At 38.5% G+C, this 27,290-nt stretch overlaps 1 protein-coding gene and 1 long non-coding RNA gene across 2 annotated transcripts in view; both read right to left on the bottom strand.

Moving 5' to 3' along the window:
- LOC139763328 (glutamate receptor ionotropic, kainate glr-3-like) overlaps positions 1 to 27,290 on the bottom strand; it is a 269,996-nt gene that overhangs the window by 142,473 nt on the left and 100,233 nt on the right. The window lies entirely within an intron of this gene.
- The window catches only part of LOC139763151 (uncharacterized), a 63,377-nt gene that overhangs the window by 6,121 nt on the left and 29,966 nt on the right, over positions 1 to 27,290 (bottom strand). The window contains exon 3 of the long non-coding RNA XR_011716044.1: positions 7,451 to 7,671. This is a non-coding gene — a long non-coding RNA (uncharacterized lncRNA). The remainder of the gene's footprint in view (positions 1 to 7,450; positions 7,672 to 27,290) is intronic.

Genomic DNA, 27,290 nt, shown 5'->3' with positions numbered 1-27,290 from the left:
TGCAGAAGCTGGTGACTGAGTTTGTAAAGTGTGGAAGAAAACGTTAAGAGTAAATGTGAATATATAATATATATAATATATATAATATAATATATATATATAATATAATATAATAATATATATATATATAAACATATTTAAAAAACATTCTATAGTCCCGGGGAAAATGAAATACGAAAAGTTCCCAGTGCAACCCTCCGCGCTACAATCACATCATCAAGGGAGACACAAGAGAATGTCTGGAATGATATTCATTTACCTGTTTCAAAGTGTAATACCATTGAACTGATAAAATTGTGTATTACAAGACTGTGTATTTCAATTTAATTAGAGATTATTAATGCTCAAATATATTTTGGTTTTGGCAATTGGTAACCCTCTTCACCTGTACTAAGTTACTTTGTACAAAATTTTTTGAAAAGAATTACTAAATATAATCCTTACCTTTCTAATGCAATTTGGTTTAGTATGTAGATGATGTTCTTTGTGTTTGGCCAACAAATGAAAATTTACAAATATTTCTCCCCTTACTTAACAATTCAGTACCTTCCATCAAATTTGCTGTAGAAAATGAAAATAATGGTATGTTACCATTTTTAGATTGCATGATCCATAGATAAGGAAACAAGTTTAAGTTTAGCATATACATAAAACCCACCAATGTATGTTAATATATCCATTATTCCTCATCTCAACATGACAGAGTTAAATTATCATGATTTCAATCTATGTTCCTTAGAGCATTACGTATTTGCAGTCCAGAGTTTATTGTTGATGAGTTTGAAACGATATATTCTATTGGATCTAAGTTAAAGTACCCTAGATCTTTCATTGATAAATCCCTTAAGTTAGCAAAGAAATCATTTTATAGAGTTGAGCCCAAACCTCCCATTGACACCAAGAATCTTTTAGTTCTCCCTTTTAATAATAATTTCACTTTTCTTCCCATGTTGCTTAAATCCTTTAATGTAAATGTTCCCTTTAGCAACAATAATACTATAAAGAATATCTTAATCAGGAATTGACCAGAAAATTCTCTTGGTTGCATCAATAAAGTTCCTTGTGGAAACTGTGATAAATCTTATGTTGGTCAGACTGGTAAGAATTTTTCTGTTAGACTTAAGCAACATAAATATAGTATAAAAACGGGACAAGAATCAAATGTCTTGTTTAATCATGTTAAAAACTATGATCATTTTATTGACTGGAGTAACGCCATCTCAGTTGTTAACTCTAACTCTATTACCAAGAGAAATATGATTGAATCTTCTATTATTAAATACACAAAGATTTAAAATTTTAACATTAGTGATGGTCTCTACAAATTAGATAACTTTATTGTTGATAAAACTTATAAAATGATAAGTTTGTGAACGGTCCTTGTATGTTTTGGACAATCACATGTTTACCAAATGGCGTCCTAGCTTCATCTCTTCGATGTATATCAGCTGACTGTTGTGTTTCTCTCTTGTGTCTCCCCTGATGATGTGATTATTGCGCGGGGGTGCACTTATGAACTTTTCGTGTTTCATTTTCCCCGTGGACTCATAGGAATATATATATATATATATATATATATATATATATATATATATATATATATATATATATATATGTATATATATATATATATATATATATATATATATATATATATGGGTATGTTTGAAGGAATAGTGGTTCCAACAATGTTGTATGGTTGCGAGGCGTGGGCTTAGGATAGAGTTGTGCGCAGGAGGATGGATGTGCTGGAAATGAGATGTTTGAGGACAATGTGTGGTGTGAGGTGGTTTGATCGAGTGAGTAACGTAAGGGTAAGAGAGATGTGTGGAAATAAAAAGAGCGTGGTTGAGAGAGCAGAAGAGGGTGTTTTGAAGTGGTTTGGGCACATGGAGAGGATGAGTGAGGAAAGATTGACCAAGAGGATATATGTGTCGGAGGTGGAGGGAGCAAGGAGAAGAGGGAGACCAAATTGGAGGTGGAAAGATGGAGTGAAAAAGATTTTGTGTGATCGGGGCCTGAACATGCAGGAGGGTGAAAGGAGGGCAAGGAATAGAGTGAATTGGAGCGATGTGGTATACCGGGGTTGACGTGCTGTCAGTGGATGGAATCAAGGCATATGAAGCGTCTGGGGTAAACCATGGAAAGCTGTGTAGGTATGTATATTTGCGTGTGTGGACGTATGTATATACATGTGTATGGGGGGGGGTTGGGCCATTTCTTTCGTCTGTTTCCTTGCGCTACCTCGCAAACGCGGGAGACAGCGACAAAGTATAAAAAAAAAAAAAAAAAAATATATATATATATATATATATATATATATATATAGTTTTTTTTCTACTATCCGCCAATTTCCGCATTTACGAGGTAGCGTTAAGAATATTCTCTCTTGGCACCCTTCTCTGTTCCTTCTTTTAGAAAATTAAAAACGAGAGGGGAGGATTTCAAGCCACCCGCTCCCTCCCCGTTCAGTCGCCTTCTACGACACGCATGGAATACATGGGAAGTATTCTCTCTCCCCTATCCCCATAGATCATACATATCTATCTATCTATCTATCTATCTATCTATCTACCTATCTATATATATATATTTATATATATATATATATATATATATATATATATATATATATATATATATATATATATATATATATATATATATATATATATATATATATATATATATATATATATATATATATATTAGAAAGGATAAAAATCTTAATAAGCACATCATCAGAGAGAAATGTAACAGTCAGATGATATACATCGAAGAGACGAAGCTAGGATGCCATTTGGTAAACAGGTTTACCAAATGGCATATGCGCGAGGTAGCGCTAGGAAAAGACAACAAAGGCCTCAGTCTTTCACACTCAGTCTCTAGCTGTCATGTAATAATGCACCGAAACTACAGCTCCCTTTCCACATGCAGGCCCCACACAACTTTCGATGGTTTACCCCAGACGCTTCAAATGCCCTAGCTCAATCCATTGACAGTGCGTCGACCCCGGTATAAGCCAACGTTCCAGTTCACTCTATTCCTTGCACGCCTTTCACCCTCCTGCATGTTCAGGCTCCGATCACTGAAAAACTTTTTCACTCTATCTTTCCACCTCCAATTTGGTCTCCCACTGCTCCTCGTTCCCTCCTCCTCTGACACATATATCCTCTGGGTCAATCTTTCCTCAATCATTCCCTTCAAGTGACCAAACCATTTCAAAACACCCTCTTCTGCTCTCTCAACCACACTCTTTATATTTCCACACATCTCTCTTACCCTTACAAAAAGTACTCGATCAAACCACCTCACACCACATATTGTCCTCAAACATCTCATTTCCAGCACATCCACCCTCCTGCGCACAGACCTATCCATACCCCACGCATCGGAACCATACAACATCGTTGGGACCACTATTCCTTCAAATATACCCATTTTTGCTTTCCGCGATAATGTTCTCGACTTCCACATATTCTTCAAGGCTCTCAGAATTCCCCACCCTATGATTCACTTCCGCTTCCATGATTCCATCCGCTGCCAGATCCACTCCCACATATCTATAACACTTTATTTCCTTCAGTTTTTTTCCATTCAAACTTACCTCCCAATTGACATGACCCTCAACCCTACTGTACCTAATAACCTTGCTTTTATTCATATTTACTCTTAACTTTCTTCTTTCACACACTTTACTAAACTCAGTCACCAGCTCCTGCAGTTTCTCACATGAATCAGCCACCAGCGCTGTATCATCAGCGAACAACAACTGACTCACTTCCCAAGCTCTCTCATCCACAACAGACTGCATACTTGCCCCTCTTTCCAAAACTCTTGCATTCAGCTTCCTAACAACACCATCCATAAACAAATTAAACAATCATGGAGACATCACACACCTACATTCACTGAGAACAAATCACTTTGCTCTCTTCATACACGTACACATGCCTTACATCCTCGATAAACACTTTTCACTGCTTCTAACAACTTACATCCCACAGCATATATTCTTAATACCTTCCACAGAGCATCTCTATCAACTCTATCATATGCCTTCTCCAAATCCATAAATGCTACATACAAATACATTTGCTTTTCTAAGTATTTCTCACATACATTCTTCAAAGCAAACACCTGATCCACACGTCCTCCACCAATTCTGAAACCACACTGCTCTTCCCCAATCTGATGCTCTGTACGTGCCCTCACCCTCTCAATCAATACCCTTCCATATAATTTCTCAGGAATATTTAACAAACTTATACCTCTGTAATTTGAGCACGCACTCTTATCCCCTTTGCCTTTGTACAATGGTACTATGCACGCATTCCGCCAATCTCAGGCACCCCACCATGAATCATACATACATTAAATAACTTTACCAACCAGCCAACAATACAGTCACCCCCGTTTTTAGTAAATTCCACTGCAGTACCATCCAAACCTGACGCCTTGGCGGCTTTCATCTTTCGCAAAGCTTTTACTACTTCCTCTCTGTTTACCAAATCATTTTCCCTAACCCTCTCACTTTGCACACCACCTCGACCAAAATACCCTATATCTGCCACTCTATCATAAAACACATTCAACAAACCTTCAAAATACTCACTCCATCTCCTTCTCACATCACCACTACTTGTTATCACCCCCCTATTAGCCCCCTTCACTGAAGTTCTCATTTGCTCCCTTGTCTTACGCACTTTATTAACGCCTTCAAAAACTTCTTTTTATTCTCCCTAAAATTTAATAATACTCTCTTACTGCAACTCTCATTTGCCCTCTTTTTCACCCCTTGCACCTTTCTCTTGGCCTCCTGTCTCTTTCTTTTATACCTCTCCCACTCATTTGCATTTTTCCCCTGCAAAAATCGTCCAAATGCCTCTCTCTTCTCTTTCACTAATAATCTTACCTCTTCATCCCACCACTCACTACCCTATTTAATCAACCCACCTCCAACGCTTCTCATGCCACAAGCATCTTTTGCACAAGTCATCACTGCTTCCCTAAATTTATCCCACTCCTCCCCCACTCCCCTTACCTCCTTTGTTCTCACCTTTTTCCATTCTGTACTCAGTCTCTCGTGGTATTTCCTCACACAAGTCTCCTTCCCAAGCAAACTTACTCTCACCACTCTCTTTACCACAAAATCATCCCTTCCTTTCTGAAAACCTCTACAAATCTTAACATTCGCCTCCACAAGATAATGATCAGACATCCCTCAGTTGCACCTCTCAGCACATTAACATCCAAAAGTCCGTCTTTCGCGCGCCTATCAATTAACACGTACTCAATACATACATTAAAAACCTTACCAACCAGTCAGCAATGCAGTCACCCCCTTTTTTAATAAATTCCACTGGAATGCTATCCAAACACGTTGCCTTGCCGGCTTTCATCTTCCGCAAAGCTTTTACTACTTTTTCTCTGTTTATCAAATCATCCTCCCTAACCCTCTCACTTTGCACACCACCTCGACCAAAACACCCTATATTTGACACTCTATCATGAAACATATTCAACAAACTTTCAAAATCCTCAATCCATCTCATTCTCACTACTTGTTATCACCTCCCCATTAGCCCCCTTCACTGAAGTTCCCATTTTTCACTTGCCTTACGAACTTTATTTACCTCCTTCCAAAACATCTTTTTATTCTCCCTAGAATTTAATGATACTCTCTCACCTCAATTCTCATTTTCCCTCTTTTTCACCTCGTGCACCTTTCTATTGACCTTCTTGCCTCTTTCTTTTATACATCTCCCACTCATTTGCATTATTTCCTTCCAAAATCGTCCAAATGCATCTCTCTTCTCTCTCACTAATAATCTTACTTTTTCATCACACCACTCACTACCCTTTCTAATCTGCCCACCTCCCACGCTTCTCATGCCACAAGCATCTTTTGCACAAGCCATCACTGCTTCCCTAAATACATCCTATTCCTCCCCAATTCCCCTTACCTCCTTACCTCCTTACCTCCTTTGTGGATGTAACCAAGATGAGAAAAAAGGAGAGAAAGGTAGTATGTTTGAGGAAAGGAACATGGATGTTTTGGCTCTGAGTTAAATGAAGCTCAAGGGTGAAGAGTGTTTTGGTAATGTCTTGGGAGTAAAGTAAGGGGTTAGTGAGAGGAGAAGAGCAAGGAAGTAGTAGCACTACTCCTGAAACAGGAGTGCTGGGAGTATGTGATTAGAGTGTAAGAAAGTAAGCTCTAGATTGATATGGGTAAAACTGAAAGTTGATGGAGAGAGATGGGCGATTATTGGTGCATATGCACCTGGGCATGAGAAGAAAGATCATGAGAGGCAAGTGTTCTGTGATGTGGTTTTGATGTACGAGACTAGGTTATAGTGATGGGTGATTTGAATGCAAAGGTGAGTAATGTGACAGTTGAAGGAATAATGGTATACATGGGGTGTTCAGTGTTGTAAATAAAAGTGGTGAAGAGCTTGTAGATTTATTTGCTGAAAAAGGACAGGTGATTGGGAATACCTGGTTTAAAGAGAGAGGTATACATAAGTATACGTATGTAAGTAGGGGAGATAGGAAGAGAGCGTTATTTGATTACGTGTTAATTGATAGGCGCGAGAAAGAAAGACTTCTGGATGTAAATGTGCTGAGAGGTGCAACTGGAGGGATGTCTGACCATCATCTTGTGGAAACGAAGGTGAAGATTTATAGAGGTTTTCAGAAAAGAAGAGAGAATGTTGGGGTAAAGAGAGTGGTGAGAGTAAGTGAGCTTGGGAAGGAGACCTGTTTGAGGAAGTACCAGGAGAGACTGAGTACAGAATGGAAATAGGTGAGATATATGTATGTATATATGTATAAATGAGTGGCTCTGCCATTAATAGTCTTTTTCCATTTTCTAATTCTCTGTTGTGGAAAATAGTGATGAAATATAAAGATTTTATGAGATACATGTGTTTGTGTGTGTGTGTGTGTGTGTGTGTGTGTGTGTGTGTGTGTGTGTATGTGTGTGTGCATGAGTATGTGTGTGTGTGTGTGTGTGTGTGTGTGTGTGTGTGTGTGTGTGTGTGTATGTTTGTGTGTGCGTGCTTTTGTTTGTTTATATGTGTCTGTGTGTTATTGTGTGTGTTCTAACATTTAGGTAAAATCTAAATTAGTTTTAGCGTCATTATTTCAGAAATAGTAACTGAGCTGAGGAGGTGTATTTGTAAGAAGCCTAGGAAAATATCAAGGTTGGATTAGCATAGAAACAGGATAGGTGCCCTAACTTTCGTGTAACTTAAAATGACTTTAGATAGGAGTTTTCCTTGGCAGAAACATGAAAAGAAAAATGTAAATAGAATATAATGATGCGCAACTATACTCTCTAAACCTGGATTTAACAGTAATGAAATAGCTCTTGTTAATTGTGTAATCATTATGAAAGATTTTTTTTATATTTGCATCATTAGTATTTTCAACAATGTTGGTTACTTACTTGAAAATAACTCACTCTGGCCGTGTTAGCCGGCCATATCATGGTGACAGCTGGATCGTCCAGCACATCCCTGAGGGTTTGGTAAGGTTGTGGGATGTGCCTCACGGCCAGGAGGGACATGAGGTTACCAGCGTAGCTCCGTGTTAACACCAGCGTCATCATCATCCACACACCCAACACAAGACGCTCCCACCACCACCAAGCCGTTAACACAGACGTGTCTCAGAGAAACATGTGCACATATACTGATTAACTTTCCCATAGGTACACATTTAATGTAATATAGGAAATCATTAATAAGAATTATAAAGTACTCATAATATGATGACACTTAAGAATATATAGATACATATCTATCTATATTTGCTATACTTAAATGCTGTATCCTCGGTCAGCAAGATAGCGCAAGGATACAAAATAAGATTGGCACAATCACAAACACACACACACAAACATATATATATATATATATATATATATATATATATATATATATATATATATATATATATATATATATATATATATACATATAATATTTATTTATTTTCCTTTGTCGCTGTCTCCCGCGTTAGCGAGGTAGCGCAAGGAAACAGACGAAAGAATGGCCCAACCCACCCACATACACATGTATATACATACACGTCCACACACGCAAATATACATACCTATACATCTCAATGTACACATATATACACACACACAGATATATACATATATACACATGTACTTAATTCATACTGTCTCCCTTTATTCATTCCCATCATCAATCCGCCACACATGGAATAACAACCCCCTCCCCCCTCAAGTGTGCGAGGTAGCACTAGGAAAAAACAACAAAGGCCCCATTCGTTTACACTAAGCCTCTAGCTGTCATGTAATTATGCAAAGAAACCATAGCTCCCTTTCCACATTCAGGCCCCACACAGTTTTCATGGTTTACCCCAGACGCTTCACATGCTCTGGTTCAATCCATTGACAGCACGTCAACCCCGGTATACCACATCGTTCTAATTCACTCTATTCCTTGCACGCATTTCACCCTCCTGCATGTTCAGGCCACTATCACTCAAAATCTTTTTCACTCCATCTTTCCACCTCCAATTTGGTCTCTCACTTCTCCTCGTTCCCTCCACCTATGACACATATATCCTCTTGGTCAATCTTACCTCACTCATTCTCTCGATGTGACAAAACCATTTCAAAACATCCTCTTCTGCTCTCTCAACCACACTCCTTTTATTTCCACACATCTCTCTTACCCTTACGTTCCTTACTCGATCAAACCACCTCACACCACATACTGTCCTCAAACATCTCATTTCCAGCACATCCACCCTCCTGCGCACAACTCTATCCGTAGCCCACACCTCGCAACCATAAAACATTGTTGGAACCACTATTCCTTTAAACATACCCATTTTTGCTTTCCGAGATAATGTTCTCGACTTCTAAATATTCCTCAATGCTCCCAGAATTTTCGCCCCCTCCCCCATCTTATGATTCATTTCCGCTTCCATGGTTCCATCCGCTGCCAGATCCACTTCAAGATATCTAAAACACTTCACTTCCTCCAGTTTTTCTCCATTCAAACTTACCTCCCAATTGACTTGACCCTCAACCCTACTGTACCTAATAACCTTGCTCTTATTCACATTTACTCTTAACTTTCTTCTGTCACACACTTTATCAAACTCAGTCACCAGCTTCTGCAGTTTCTCACATGAATCAGCCACCAGCGCTGTATCATCAGCGAACAACGACTGACTCACTTCCCAAGCTCTCTCATCCATAACAGACTGCATACCTGCCCCTCTTTTCAAAACTCTTGCATTCACCTCCCTAACAACCCCATCCATAAACAAATTGAACAACCATGCACACATCACACACCTCTACCTCAAACCTACATTCACTGAGAACCAATCACTTTCCTCTCTTCCTACACGTACACATGCCTTACATCCTCGATAAAAACTTTTCACTGCTTCTAACACCTTGCCTCCCACACAATATATTCTTAATACCTTCCACAGAGCACCTCTATCAACTCTATCATATGCCTTCTCCAGATCCATATATGCTACATACAAATCCATTTGCTTTTCTAAGTATTTCTCACATACATTCTTTAAAGCAAACACCTGATCAACACATCCTCTAACACTTCTGAAACCACACTGCTCTTCCCCAGTCTGATGTTCTGTACATGCTTTCACCCTCTCAATCAATACCCTCCCTTACAATTTACCAGGAATACTCAACAAACGTATACCTCTAATTTGAACACTCACTCTTATCCCCTTTGCCTTTTTACAAAGGCACTATGCAAGCATTCCGCCAATCCTCAGGCACCTCACCATGAAACATACATACATTAAATAACATTACCAACTAGTCAACAATACAGTCATCCCCTTTTTTAGTAAATTCAACTGTAATACCTTCCAAACCTGCTGCCTTCCCGGCTTTCATCTTCCGCAAAGCTTTTACTATCTCTCCTCTGTTTACCAAATCATTTTCCCTAACCCTCTCACTTTGCACACCACCTCGACCAAAACACACTATATCTACCACTCAACTGTAATAATTCAACTGTAATACCTTCCAAACCTGCTGCCTTCCCGGCTTTCATCTTCCGCAAAGCTTTTACTATCTCTCCTCTGTTTACCAAATCATTTTCCCTAACCCTCTCACTTTGCACACCACCTCGACCAAAACACACTATATCTACCACTCTATCATCAAACACATTCAACAAACCTTCAAAATACTCACTCCATCTCCTTCTCACATCACCACTATTTGTTATCACCTCCCCATTAGCCCTCTTTACTGAAGTTACCATTTGCTCCTTTGTCTTACGCACTTTATTTACCTCTTTCCAAAACAATATTTTATTCTCCCTAAAATTTAATGATACTCTCTCACCACAACTCTCATTTGCCCTCTTTTTCACCTCTTACACCTTTCTCTTCACCTCCTGCCTCTTTCTTTTACACATCTCCCCTCAGTTGCATTTTTCCTGCAAAAATCGTCCAAAAGCCTCTCTCTTCTCTTTCACTAATAATCTTAGCTCTTCATCCCAGGACTCACTACCCTTTTTAATGAACCCACCTCCCACGTTTCTCATGCCACAAGCATCTTTTGCGCAAGCCATCATTGCTTCCCTAAATACATCCCATTCCTCCCCCACTCCCCTTACCTCCTTTGTTCTTACCTTTTTCCATTCTGTACTCAGTCTCTCACACAAGTCTCTTTCCCAAGCGCACTTACTCTCACCACTCTCTTCACCCCAACATTCTCTCTTCTTTCCTGAAAACCACCACAAATCTTCACTTTCGCCTCCACAAGATAATGATGAGACATCCTTCCAATTGCACCTCTCAGCACATTAACGTCCAAAAGTCTCTCTTTCACGCGAATATAGATTAACACGTAATCCAATAACGCTTTCTAGGCATCTCTCCTACTTATATACGTATACTTATGTATATCTCGCTTTTCAACCTTGGTATTCCCAATCACCAGTCCTTTTTCATTACATAAATCTACAAGCTCTTCACCATTTCCATTTAAAACACTGAACACCCCTTGTATACCAATTATTCCCTCAACTGCCACATAACTCACCTTTGAGTTCAAATCACCTATCACTATACCCCGGTCTTGTGCATCAAAACCACTAACACACTCATTCAGCTGCTCCCAAAACACATGCCTCTCATGATCTTTCTTCTCATGCCTAAGGGCATATGCACCAATAATCACCCATTTCTCTCCATGAACTTTTACTTTTACCTATATCAATCTAAAATTTACTTTCTTACACTCTATCATATATTCCCACAACTCGTGTTTCAGGAGTAGTGCTACTCCTTCCCTTGCTCTTGGCCTCCCACTAACTCCTTACTTTTCCTCCCAAGACATTCCCAAACCACTCTTCCCCTTTACCCTTGAGCTTCGTTTAACTCAGAGCTAAAACATCCAGGTTCCTTTCCTCAAACATACTACCTACCTCTCCTTTTTTTCTCATCTTGATTACATCCACATACATTTAGACACCCCAATCTGAGCATTCGAGGAGGATGAGCACTCAACGCGTGACTCCTTCTTCTGTTTCCCCTTTTAGAAAGTTAAAATACAAGGCGGGGAGGGATTCTGGCCCCCCGCTCCCTACCCCTTTAGTCGCCTTCTACGAGACGTGTGGAATGCTTGGGAAGTATTCTTTCACCCCTATCCCCAGCGATAAACGATGTAGTATACCGGGGTCGACGTGCTGTCGATGGATTGAACCAGGGCATGTGAAGCGTCTGAGGTAAACCATGGAAAGTTCTGTGGGGCCTGGATGTGGAAAGGGACCTGTGGTTTCGTTGTATCATTACATGACAGCTAGAGACTGAGTGTGAACGAATGGGCCTTTGTTGTCTTTTCCTAGCGCTACCTCGCACACATAAGGGGGAAGGGGGTTGTTATTCGATATGTGGCGAGATGGCGATGGGAATAAATAGAGGCAGAGAGTATGAATTATGTACAAGTGTATATATGTATATGTCTGTGTGTGTATATATATGTGTACATTGAGATGTATAGGTATGTATATTCGCGTGTGTGGATGTGTATGTAAATACATGTGTATGTGTGTGAGTTGGGCCATTCTTTCATCTGTTTCCTTGCGCTACCTCGTGAACGCGGGAGACAACGACAAAGCAAAATAACAATAATATAATGAATATAATTATGTACATATATATATTTATATATTCTTTTTTTTTTTTTTTTTGCTTTGTCGCTGTCTCCCGCGTTTGCGAGGTAGCGCAAGAAAACAGACGAAAGAAATGGCCCAACCCACCCCCATACACATGTATATACATACGTCCACACACGCAAATATACATACCTACACAGCTCTCCATGGTTTACCCCAGACGCTTCACATGCCTTGATTCAATCCACTGACAGCACGTCAACCCCGGTATACCACATCGTTCCAATTCACTCTATTCCTTGCCCTCCTTTCACCCTCCTGCATGTTCAGGCCCCGATCACAAAATCTTTTTCACTCCATCTTTCCACCTCCAATTTGGTCTCCCTCTTCTCCTCGTTCCCTCCACCTCCGACACATATACCCTCTTGGTCAATCTTTCCTCACTCATTCTCCATGTGCCCAAACCATTTCACAACACCCTCTTCTGCTCTCTCAACCACGCTCTTTTTATTTCCACACATCTCTCTTACCCTTACGTTACTTACTCGATCAAACCACCACACACCACACATTGTCCTCAAACATCTCATATATATATATGCATATATATATATATATATATATATATATATATATATATATATATATATATATATATATATATATATATATATATATATATATATATATATATATATATATATATATATATCTATATATATATATATATATATATATATATATATATATATATATATATATATATATATATTTTTTATACTAATCGCCATTTCCCGCATTAGCGAGGTAGCGTTAAGAACAGAGGATGAGGACTGGGCCTTTGAGGGAATATCCTCACCTGGCCCCTTTCTCTGTTTCTTCTTTTGGAAAAAAAAAAAAAAATGAGGGGAGGATTTCCAGCCTCCCGCTCTATATATATATATATATATATATATATATATATATATATCTATATATATATATATATATATATATATATATATATATATATATATATATATATATATATATATATATATATATATATATATATATATATATATACTATATATATATATATATATATATATATATATATATATATATATATATATATATATATATATATATATATATAATATATATATATATATATATATATATATATATATATATATATATATATATATATAATATATACATATATATATGTATATGAAGATGAAAGCCGGCAAGGCAGCAGGTTTGGATGGTATTGCAGTGCAATCTATCAAAAAAGGAGGTGACTGTAATGTTGACTGGTTGGTAAGGTTATTTAATGTATGTATGACTCATGGCGAGGTGCCTCAGGATTGGCGGAATTCGTGCATAGTGCCATTGTACAAAGGCAAAGGGGATAAGAGTGAGTGCTCAAATTACAGAGGTATAAGTTTGTTGAGTATTCTTGGTAAATTTTATGGGAGGGTATTGATTGAGAGGGTGAAGGCATGTACAGAGCATCAGATTGGGGAAGAGCAGTGTGGTTTCAGAAGTGGTAGAGTATGTTGTATCAGGTGTTTGCTTTGAAGAATGTATGTTAGAAATACTTAGAAAAGCAAATGGATTTGTATGTAGCTTTTATGGATCTGGAGAAGGCATATGATAGAGTTGATAGAGATGCTCTGTGGAAGGTATTATGAATATACGGTGTGGGAGGCAAGTTGTTAGAAGCAGTGAAGAGTATTTATCGAGGATGTAAGGCATGTGTACGTGTAGGAAGAGAGGAAAGTGATTGGTTCTCAGTGAATGTATGTTTGTGGCAGGGATGTGTGATGTCTCCATGGTTGTTTAATTTGTTTATGGATGGGTTGTTAGGGAGGTGAATGCAAGAGTTTTGGAAAAAGGGGCAAGTATGAAGTCTGTTGTGGATGAGAGAGCTTGGGAAGTGAGTCAGTTGTTGTTCGCTGATGATAGAGCGCTGGTGGCTGATTCGTGTGAGAAACTGCAGAAGCTGGTGACTGAGTTTGGTAAAGTGTGTGAAAGAAGAAGGTTAAGAGTAAATGTGAATAAGAGCAAGGTTATTAGGTACAGTAGGGTTGAGGGTCAAGTCAACTGGGAGGTAAGTTTGAATGGAAAAAAACTGGAGGAAGTAAAGTGTTTTAGATATCTGGGAGTGGATCTGGCAGCGGATGGAACCATAGAAGCGGAAATGAATCATAGGGTGGGGGAGGGGGCGAAAATCCTGGGAGCCTTGAAGAATGTGTGGAAGTCGAGAACATTATATCGGAAAGCAAAAATGGGTATGTTTGAAGGAATAGTGGTTCCAACAATGTTGTATGGTTGCGAGGCGTGGGCTATGGATAGAGTTGTGCGCAGGAGGGTAGATGTGCTGGAAATGAGATGTTTGAGGACAATGTGTGGTGTGAGGTGGTTTGATCGAGTAAGTAATGTAAGGGTAAGAGAGATGTGTGGAAATAAAAAGAGCGTGGTTAAGAGAGCAGAAGAGGGTGTTTTGAAATGATTTGGGCACATGGAGAAAATGAGTGAGGAAAGATTGACCAAGAGGATATATGTGTCGGAGGTGGAGGGAACGAGAAGTGGGAGAGCAAATTGGAGGTGGAAAGATGGAGTGAAAAAGATTTTGTGTGATCGGGGCCTGAACATGCAGGAGGGTGAAAGGCGGGCAAGGAATAGAGTGAATTGGATCGATGTGGTATACCGGGGTTAACGTGCTGTCAGTGGATTGAATCAGGGCATGTTAAGCGTCTGGGGTAAACCATGGAAAGTTGTGTGGGGCCTGGATGTGGAAAGGGAGCTGTGGTTCGGGCATAATTGCTTGACAGCTAGAGATTGATTGTGAACGAATGGGGTCTTTGTTGGCTTTTCTTAGCGCTACCTCGCACACATGAGGGGAAGGGGATGGTATTCCATATGTGGCGAGGTGGTGGTGGGAATGAATAAAGGCAGACATTGTGAATTGTGTGCATGGGTATATATGTATGAGTCTGTGTTTGTATATATATATGTGTACATCGAGATGTATAGGTATGTATATTTGCGTGTGTGGACGTATATGTATATACATGTGTATGGGGGTGGGTTGGGCCATTTCTTTCGTCTGTTTCCTTGCGCTACCTCGCAAACGCGGGAGACGGCGATAAAGCTAAATAAAACAAAACATATATATATATATATATATATATATATATATATATATATATATATATATATATATATATATATATATATATATATATATATATATATATACATATATATATATATATATATATATATATATATATATATATATATATATATATATATATATATATATATATATATATATATATATATATATATTGCAAAGATCACAATTTTCCGCGTGATCAAGATATTCCTATGAGTCCACGGGGAAAATGAAACACGAAATGTTCCTAAGCGCACTTTCGTGTAATAATCACATCATCAGGGGTGACACAAGAGAGAAATATAACAGTCAGTTGATATGATATACATCGAAGACACGATGCTAGGACGCCATTTGGTAAACATGTGATTGTCCAAAACATACAACGAGCCTTCATAAACTTATCAATTTACAAATTTTATCAACAATAAAGTTATCTAATTTGTATAGACCATCACTAATATTACGATTATAATTCTTTGTGTATCTAATAATAGAAGATTCAATGATATTTCTCTTGGTAATAGAGTTAGAGTTGATAACTGAGATGGCGTTACTCCAGTCAATACAATGATCACAGTTTTTAACGTCATTAAACAAGGCATTTGCTTCTTGTCCCGTTCTTATACTATATATATGTTGCTTAAGTCTAACAAAAATATCCTTACTAGTCTGACCACCATAAAATTTATCACAGTTTCCACAAGGCACTTTATAGATGCATCCAAGAGAATTTTCTTGTCAATTCCTGATTAAGATATTCTTTAGAGTATTATTGTTGCTAAAGGCAACATTTACATTAAAGGATCTAAGCAACATGGGAAGCAAAGTGAAAGTATTATCAAAGGGAGAACTAAAAGATTCTTGGTGTCAATGGGAGGTTTGGGCTCAGCTCTATAAAATGGTTTCTTTGCTAACTTAAGGGATTTATCAATGAAAGATCTAGGGTACTTTAACTTAGATTCAATAGAATATATGTTTTCGAATTCATCATCAATAAACTCTTGACTGTAAATACGTAATGCCCTAAGGAACATAGATTGAAATGATGATGATTTAATTCTGTCATGTTGAGATGAGTAATAATGGATATATGAGCATACATTGGTGGGTTTTCTGTACATGCTAAACTTAAACTTGTTTCCTTGTGTATAGATCATGCAATCTAAAAATGGTAACACACCATTATTTTCATTTTCTACAGTAAAATTGATGGAAGGTACTAAATTGCTAAGTAAGGGGAGAAATATTTGTAAATTTTCATTTGTGGGTCAAACACAAAGAACATCATCTACATACCCAAACCAAATTGCATTAGAAGGTAAGATATCCCTCAGTGATTTTGTTTCAAAAAACTCTATATAAAGCTTACTTAGTACAGGTGAAAGAGGGTTACCAATTGCCATACCAAATTTATGAGCATAATAATCTCCATTAAATTGAAATACACAGTCTTTTATACACAATTCTATCAGTTCAATGAAATCATACTTTGAAATAGGTAAATGAATATCATCCAAGACATCAAATAAATATTCTAAAAGGTCATCAACTAGAACTTTAGTGAAAAGTAAGGAAACATCAAAGCTAACTAGTTTGAAATAAAAAATTAACATTGATATTGTTTAGCTTGTTGACTAAATCTACATTTTCATGATATTAGTTTGTCAAAACCAGTGGAATCTAATGCCCTAAAAGATTCATAAGAACTATTAACACCTTAAAGAAGACAAGGATATACATATTACTAAAGCAGTAAGGCTAACACATGTGTGATTTTAGACAAAAGTAACAATTTTTCTAAAATGAATGATCTTCTAAATGATGACACAACATATTCTAAACTTAGTAAAAATTCCTTAGAAGCCATTAATTCTCATTTCAATAAAGAAATGAAGTTGTTGTTGAAAGGTAACATTTCTCTTATCAAAAGTTTGTCATCTTTGTCCCCTTCATTTCCATATGTGTATGGACTTATCAAAACACATGAACAGAATTTTTCAGCAAGACCTATATTGAGTTTAGTAGGCTTGATCACATGTAAATTGTCAAATGCGTTAGTTTCTTTATTAAGCACTTTAGTGGGTAAGGTATCAAATTCTAACATCATGAACAATGTAGATTTTGTCAACAAGCTAAACAATATCAATGTTAATTTTGATTTCAAACTAGGTAGCCTTGATGTTTCCTCACTTTTCACTAAAGTTCTAGTTAATGACCTTTTAGAATATTTATTTGCTGTCTTGTATGATATTCATTTACCTATTTCAAAGTCTAATTTAATTGAACTGATAAAATTGTGTAAAAAAGACTGTGTATTTCAATTTAATGGAGATTATTATGCTCAAAAATTTGGTATGGCAATGGGTAACCCTCTTTCACCTGTACTAAATAATCTTTATATGGAATCTTTTGAAACATAATTACTAAAGGATATCTTACCTTCTAATGCAATTTGGTTTAGGTATGTAGATGATATTCTTTGTGTTTGGCCAACAAATGAAAATTTACAAATATTTATCCCCTTACTTAACAATTTAGTACCTTCCATCAAATTTACTGTCGAAAATGAAAATACCTGTATGTTACAATTTTTAGATTGCATGATCCATAGGCAAGGAAACAAGTTTAAGTTTAGCATATACAGAAAACCCACCAATGTTTGCTCATATATCCATTATTACTCATCTCAACATGACAGAGTTAAATTATCATGATTTCAATCTATATTCCTTAGGGCATTACGTATTTGCAGTCCAGAGTTTATTGATGATTATTTTGAAAAGATATTTTCTATTGGATCTAAGTTAAAGTACCCTAGATCTTTAATTGATAAATCCCTTAATGTAGCAAAGAAATCATTTTATAGAATTGAGCCCAAACCTCCCATTGACACCAAGAATCTTTTAGTTCTCCCTTTTAATAATAATTAACTTTTCTTCCCATGTTGCTTAAATCCTTTAATATAAATGTTGCCTTTAGCAACAATAATACTATAAAAAATATCTTAATCAGGAATTGACAAGAAAATTCACTTGGATGCACCTATAAAGTGGCTTGTGAAAACTGTGGTAAATTTTATGTTGATGAGACTGGTAAGAATCTTTGTGTTAGACTTAAGCAACATAGATATAGTATAAGAACGGGACAAGAATCAAATGCCTTGTTCAATCACGTTAAAAACTATGATCATTGTATTGACTGTAGTAACGCCATCTCAGTTATTAACTCTTGACTCTATTACCAAGAGAAATATCATTGAATCTTCTATTATTAGGTACACAAAAAATTATAATGTTAACATTAGTGATGGTCTATAAGATAATTGTTGATTAAATGGGAATGAATAAAGGCAGACAGTATGAATTATTGTTGATTAAATTTGTAAAATGATAAGCTAACAAAGGCTCGTTGTATGTTTTGGACAATCACATGTTTACCAAATGGCGTCCGAGCTTCGTGTCTTCGATGTATATCATTTCAACTGACTCTTATATTTCTTTTTGTGTCTCCCCGGATGATGTGATTATAACACGAAAGTGCACTTGGGAACGTTTCGTGTTTCATTTTCCCCGTGGACTCATAGGAATATATATATATATATATATATATATATATATATATATATATATATATATATATATATATATATATATATATATATATATATATATATATATTTTTTTTTTTTTTTTTTTTATACTTTGTCGCTGTCTCCCGCGTTTGCGAGGTAGCGCAAGGAAACAGACGAAAGAAATGGCCCAACCCCCCCATACACATGTATATACATACGTCCACACACGCAAATATACATACCTACACAGCTTACCCCAGACGCTTCACATGCCTTGATTCAATCCACTGACAGCACGTCAACCCCGGTATACCACATCGCTCCAATTCACTCTATTCCTTGCCCTCCTTTCACCCTCCTGCATGTTCAGGCCCCGATCACACAAAATCTTTTTCACTCCATCTTTCCACCTCCAATTTGGTCTCCCTCTTCTCCTTGTTCCCTCCACCTCCGACACATATATCCTCTTGGTCAATCTTTCCTCACTCATCCTCTCCATGTGCCCAAACCACTTCAAAACACCCTCTTCTGCTCTCTCAACCACGCTCTTTTTATTTCCACACATCTCTCTTACCCTTACGTTACTCACTCGATCAAACCACCTCACACCACACATTGTCCTCAAACATCTCATTTCCAGCACATCCATCCTCCTGCGCACAACTCTATCCATAGCCCACGCCTCGCAACCATACAACATTGTTGGAACCACTATTCCTTCAAAAATCCCCATTTTTGCTTTCCGAGATAATGTTCTCGACTTCCACACATTCTTCAAGGCCCCCAGAATTTTCGCCCCCTCCCCCACCCTATGATCCACTTCCGCTTCCATGGTTCCATCCGCTGCCAGATCCACTCCCAGATATCTAAAACACTTCACTTCCTCCAGTTTTTCTCCATTCAAACTCACCTCCCAATTGACTTGACCCTCAACCCTACTGTACCTAATAACCTTGCTCTTATTCACATTTACTCTTAACTTTCTTCTTCCACACACTTTACCAAACTCAGTCACCAGCTTCTGCAGTTTCTCACATGAATCAGCCACCAGCGCTGTATCATCAGCGAACAACAACTGACTCACTTCCCAAGCTCTCTCATCCCCAACAGACTTCTTACTTGCCCCTCTTTCCAAAACTCTTGCATTTACCTCCCTAACAACCCCATCCATAAACAAATTAAACAACCATGGAGACATCACACACCCCTGCCGCAAACCTACATTCACTGAGAACCAATCACTTTCCTCTCTTCCTACACGTACACATGCCTTACATCCTCGATAAAAACTTTTCACTGCTTCTAACAACTTTCCTCCCACACCATATATTCTTAATACCTTCCACAGAGCATCTCTATCAACTCTATCATATGCCTTCTCCAGATCCATAAATGCTACATACAAATCCATTTGCTTTTCTAAGTATTTCTCACATACATTCTTCAAAGCAAACACCTGATCCACACATCCTCTACCACTTCTGAAACCACACTGCTCTTCCCCAATCTGATGCTCTGTACATGCCTTCACCCTCTCAATCAATACCCTCCCATATAATTTACCAGGAATACTCAACAAACTTATACCTCTGTAATTTGAGCACTCACTCTTATCCCCTTTGCCTTTGTACAATGGCACTATGCACCCATTCCGCCAATCCTCAGGCACCTCACCATGAGTCATACATACATTAAATAACCTTACCAACCACTCAACAATACAGTCACCCCCTTTTTTAATAAATTCCACTGCAATACCATCCAAACCTGCTGCCTTGCCGGCTTTCATCTTCCGCAAAGCTTTCACTACCTCTTCTCTGTTTACCAAATCATTTTCCCTAACCCTCTCACTTTGCACACCACCTCGACCAAAACACCCTATATCTGCCACTCTATCATCAAACACATTCAACAAACCTTCAAAATACTTACTCCATCTCCTTCTCACATCACCACTACTTGTTATCACCTCCCCATTTGCGCCCTTCACTGAAGTTCCCATTTGCTCCCTTGTCTTACGCACTTTATTTACCTCCTTCCAGAACATCTTTTTATTCTCCCTAAAATTTACTGATACTCTCTCACCCCAACTCTCATTTGCCCTTTTTTTCACCTCTTGCACCTTTCTCTTGACCTCCTGTCTCTTTCTTTTATACATCTCCCACTCAATTGCATTTTTTCCCTGCAAAAATCGTCCAAATGCCTCTCTCTTCTCTTTCACTAATACTCTTACTTCTTCATCCCACCACTCACTACCCTTTCTAATCAACCCACCTCCCACTCTTCTCATGCCACAAGCATCTTTTGCGCAATCCATCACTGATTCCCTAAATACATCCCATTCCTCCCCCACTCCCCTTACTTCCATTGTTCTCACCTTCTTCCATTCTGTACTCAGTCTCTCCTGGTACTTCCTCACACAGGTCTCCTTCTCAAGCTCACTTACTCTCACCACCCTCTTCACCCTAACATTCACTCTTCTTTTCTGAAAACCCATACAAATCTTCACCTTAGCCTCCACAAGATAATGATCAGACATCCCTCCAGTTGCACCTCTCAGCACATTAACATCCAAAAGTCTCTCTTTCGCACGCCTGTCAATTAACACGTTATCCAATAACGCTCTGTGGCCATCTCTCCTACTTACATAAGTATACTTATGTATATATCGCTTCTTAAATCAGGTATTCCCAATCATCAGTCCTTTCTCAGCACACAAAACCACAAGCTCTTCACCATTTCCATTTACAACACTGAACACCCCATGTATACCAATTATTCCCTCAACTGCCACATTACTCACCTTTGCATTCAAATCACCCATCACTATAACCCGGTCTCGTGCATCAAAACCACTAACACACTCATTCAGCTGCTCCCAAAACACTTGCCTCTCTTGATCTTTCTTCTCATGCCCAGGTGCATATGCACCAATAATCACCAACCTCTCTCCATCAACCTTCAGTTTTACCCATATTAATCGAGAATTTACTTTCTTACACTCTATCACATACTCCCACAACTCCTGTTTCAGGAGTATTGCTACTCCTTCCCTTGCTCTTGTCCTCTCACTAACCCCTGACTTTACTCCCCAGACATTCCCAAACCACTCTTCCCCTTTACCCTTGAGCTTCGTTTCATTCAGAGCCAAAACATCCAGGTTCCTTTCCTCAAACATACTACCTATCTCTCCTTTTTTCACATCTTGGTTACATCCACACACATTTAGGCACCCCACTCTGAGCCTTCGAGGAGGATGAGCACTCCCCGCGTGACTCCTTCTTCTGTTTCCCATTTTAGAAAGTTAATACAAGGAGGGGAGGATATCTGGCCCCCCGCTCCCGTCCCCTCTCGTCGCTTTCTACGACACGCGAGGAATACGTGGGAAGTATCCTTTCACCCCTATCCCCAGGGATAATATACATATATATATACATATACACATACACACACATACATATACATACGCACATATACACACACACACACACACATACATATATATACATATGAAAAATGTAAGAAACAATTTAGAAAACTGAAACTTCTAGCTTGAAATGAATGAAAAAAAATGAATGTCACATAATGGTTCAACCTCTGGCTATGGAAAAAGGAAATGTATAATTTATTTACACAAACGTCAATAGCAGTTCTCATCAATCTAACCACTGTATCAATAAGCTTGAATGTCTAAGCTACATTTTTCTCCAATTTCACTATTTTCCTTCACATTTTCAATTGTGTCTGAAGGTTCTACTTCAAGAGTGATTGTTTTTCCAGTAAGGGCCTTCACATCTTGGTTACATCCACACACACTTAGGCACCCCACTCTGAGCCTTCGAGGAGGATGCTTTACTTGTGGTGCTGACTTCCCGTAAACGGTGGCTTGTGTGAGAGCAGCAGTTCCTAAGGTCCGGCCCTGGGCGACTTCCTTTTCCTAAGTCCATCCATGACCCAAGATGGCCTTCCGTCAGCGGCGGTGTTCTCCTTTGTTTCTGGAATCTACTGACTTCTTTGAGGATATTCCGTATCATTGGGGAGTACCGGATCTGGAACTGTGACGGCAAAGGGGCTGCCCGCATATATATATATATATATATATATATATATATATATATATATATATATATATATATATATATATATATATATTTATTTATTTATCTATTTTGCTTTGTCGCTGTCTCCCGCGTTAGTGACGTAGCGCAAGAAAAAACAGAAGAAAGAATCTCCGAACCCACCCACATACACATGAATATACATACACGTCCACAGACGCATATATACATACCTATACATCTCAATGTATACAAATATATAAACACACAGACATATACATATATACACATGTACATAATTCATAATGTCTGACTTTATTCATTCTCATCGCCACCTCGCCACACATGGAGTAACAACCCCTCCCCCCTCATGTGTGCGAGGTAGCGCTAGGAAAATGCGATAAAGGCAACATTCGTTCACGCTCAGTCTCTAGCTGTCATGTAACAATGCACCGAAACCACAGCTCCCTTTCCACATCTAGGCCCCAAAGAAGTTTTCAGGGTTTACCCCAGACGCTTCACATGCCCTGGTTCAATCCATTGACAGCACGTCGACCCCGGTATACCACATCGTTCCAATTCACTCTATTCCTTGGACGCCTTTCACCCTCCTGCATGTTCAGGTCCCGATCATTCAAAATCTTTTTCACTCCATCTTTCCACCTCCAACTTGGTCTCGCACTTCTCGTTTCCTCCAGCTCTAACACATATATCGTCTCGGTCAATCTTTCCTCACTCATTCACTCCATTTGACCCAACCATCTCACAACACCCTCTTCTGCTCTCTCAGCCACACTCTTTTTATTTCCACAAACTCTCTTACCCTGTTACTACTTACTCGATCAACCACCTCACAGCACATATTGTCCTCAAACATCTCATTTCCAGCACATCCACCCTCCTGCGCACAACTCTATCCATAGCCCACGCCTCGCAACAATACAACATTGTTGGAGCCGCTATTCCTTCAAACATACCCAGTTTTGCTTTAAGAGATAATGTTCTCGACTTTCACACATTTTTCAAGGCTCCTAAAATTTTGCCCTCTCCCCCACCTTATTATTCCCTTTCGCTTCCTTGGTTCCATCCGCTGCCAAATCCACCCCAAGATATCTAAAACACTTCACTTCCTCCAGTTTTCTCCATTCAAACTTAACTCCCAGTTGACTTCTCCCTAAACCCTACTGTACCTAATAACCTTACGCTTATTCACAATTACTCTCAATTTTTTTCTTTCACACGCTTAACAAGCTCAGTCACCGGCTTCTGCAGTTTCTCACATGAATCAGCCACCAGCCATGTATCATCAACGAACAACATCTGACTCACTTCCCAAGCTCTCTCATCCACAACAGACTGCATACTTGCCCGTCTTTCCAAAACCCTTGCATTCACCTCCCTAACAACCCCATCCATAAACAAATTAAACAACTATGGAGACATCACACACCCCTGCCACAAACGTACATTCACTGAGAACCAATCACTTTCCTCTCTTCCCACAAGTACACATGCCTTTCATTCTCGATACAAACTTTTCACTGTTTCTAGCAACTTGTCTCCCACACAATATATTCTTAATACCTTCCACAGGGCATCTCCATCAACACTATCATATGACTACTCCAGATCCATAAATGCTACATACAGATCCATTTGCTTTTCTCTGTGTTTCTCACATTTTTCAAAGCAAACACCTGATCCACACATCCTCTGCCACTTTTGAAACCACACTGCTTCTCCCCAATCTGATGCTCTGTGCATGCCTTCACCCTCCCAATCAGTACCTTCCCATATAATTTACCAGGAATACTCAACAAACTTATACCTCTGTAACTTGAGCACTCACTCTTATCCCCTTTGCCTTTGTACAATGGCACTATGCAAGCATTCCGCCCATCCTCAGGCACCTCACCATGAATCATACATACATTAGATAAACTTACCAAAAAGTCAATAATACAGTCACCCCCTTTTTGATAAATTCACCTGCATTTCCTTTTGAATCTGCTCCCTTGCCGGCTTTCATCTTCCGCAAAGCCTTTACTACCTCTTCTCTGTTTACCAAATCATTTTCCCTAACCCTCTCGTTTTGCACACCAGCTCGACCAAAATACGCTATATCTGCCACTCCATCATGAAACACATTCAACAAACCTTCAAAATACTCCTTCCATCTCCTTCTCACATCACCTCTGCTTATTATCGCGTTCTCATTAGCCTCCTTCACTGAAGTTCTCATTTGTTCACTTGTCTTACGCACCTTATTTACCTCCTTCCAAATCATCTTCTTATTCTCTCTGAAATTCAATGATACTCACTCAACCCAACTCTCATTTGCCCTCTTTTTCACCTCTTGCACCTTTCTCCTGACCTCCTGCCTCTTTCTTTCATACATCTCCCACTCACTTGCATTATTTCTTTGCAAAAATCGTCGAAATGACTCTCTCTTCCCTTTAACTAATAATCTTACTTCTTCATCCCACCACTCACTATCCTTTCTAATCTGCCCACCTCCCACGCTTCTCATGTCACAAGCAACTTTTGCGCAAGCCATCACTACCTCCCTAAATACATCCCATTCCTCCCTCACTTCCCTTACCTCCTTTGTTCTCACCCTTTTCCATTCTGTACTCAGTCTCTCCTGGTACTTCTTCACACAAGTCTCCTTCCAAAGCTCACTTACTCTTACTACTCTCTACACGACAACATTCTCTCTTCTTTTCTAAAAACCTCTATAAATCTTCACCTTCGCCTCCACAAGATAATGATCAAACATCCCTCCAGTTGCACCTATCAGCACATTAACATCCAAATGTCTCCCTTTCGCGCGCCAATCAGTTAACACGTAATCCAAAATCGCTCTCTGGCCATCTCTCCTACTTACATACGTATACTTATGTATATCTCGCTATTTAAACCAGGTATTCCCAATCACCAGTCCTTTTTCGGCACATAAATCTGCAAGCTCTTCACCATTTCCATTTGCAAAACTGAACATCCCATGAATACGAATTATTCTCTCAACTGCCACATTACTCACCTTTTCATTTAAATCACCCATCACTATAACCCGGGCTCGTGGATCAAAACCACAGTCACACTCATTCAGCTGCTCCAAAAACACTTGCTTCTTATGGCCTCTCTTCTCATGCGAAGGTGCATATTCACCAATAATTCCCCATCTCTCTCCATCAGCTTTCAAATTTAACCATATCAATCTAGAATTTACATTTTTACACTTTATGACATATTCCCATCACTCCTGTTTCAGGAGTGGTGCGGGTATATATATATATATATATATATATATATATATATATATATATATATATATATATATATATATATATATATATATATATATATATATATATATATATATATATATATATATATATATATATATATATGTATATATATATATATATATATATTTTTTTTTTTCATACTATTCGCTATTTCCCGCGATAGCGAAGTAGCGTTAAGAACAGAGGACTGGGCCTTTGAGGGAATATCCTCACCTGGACCACTTCTCTGTTCCTTCTTTTGGAAAAATAAAAAAAAAAAAAAACGAGAGGGGAGGATTTCCAGCCCCCCGCTCCCTTCCCTTTTAGTCGCCTTCTACGACACGCAGGGAATACGTGGGAAGTATTCTTTCTCCCCTATCCCCAGGGAATATATATATATATATACATATACATATATATATATATATATATATATATATATATATATATATATATATATATATATATATATATATATATATATATATATATCCCTGGGAATAGGGGAGAAAAAATACTTCCTACTCATTCCTCACGTGTCGTAGAAGGCGACTAAAGGTGACTTGAGCGGGGGGGCCAAAAACCCTCCCCTCCTTGTATTTTAACTTTCTGAAAGTGGAAACATAAGAAGGAGTCACGCGAGGAGTGCTCATCCTCCTCGAAGGCTCAGACTGGGGTGTCTAAATGTGTGTGGATGTAACCAAGATGAGAAAAAAGGAGAGATAGGTAGTATGTTTGAGGAAAGGAACTTGGATGTTTTGGCTCTGCGTGAAACGAAGCTCAAGGGTAAAGAGGAAGAGTGGTTTGGGAATGTCTTGGGATTAAAGTCAGGGGTTAGTGAGAGGAGAAGAGCAAGGGAATGAGTAGCACTACTCCTGAATCAGGAGTTGTGGGAGTATGTGATAGAGTGTAAGAAAGTAAATTGTTGATTGATATAGGCAAAACTGAAAATTGAGGGAGAGAGATGGGTTATTATTGAAGCATATGCACCTGGGCATGAGAAGAAAGATCATGAGAGGCAAGTGTTTTCGGAGCAGCTGA

This window comes from Panulirus ornatus, chromosome 46, assembly GCF_036320965.1.
Source record: "Panulirus ornatus isolate Po-2019 chromosome 46, ASM3632096v1, whole genome shotgun sequence".
NCBI classification, from domain to species: domain Eukaryota; kingdom Metazoa; phylum Arthropoda; class Malacostraca; order Decapoda; family Palinuridae; genus Panulirus; species Panulirus ornatus.
Note: the sequence above shows the minus strand (reverse complement) of the source record. Positions and strands in the feature narration are given on the sequence as shown.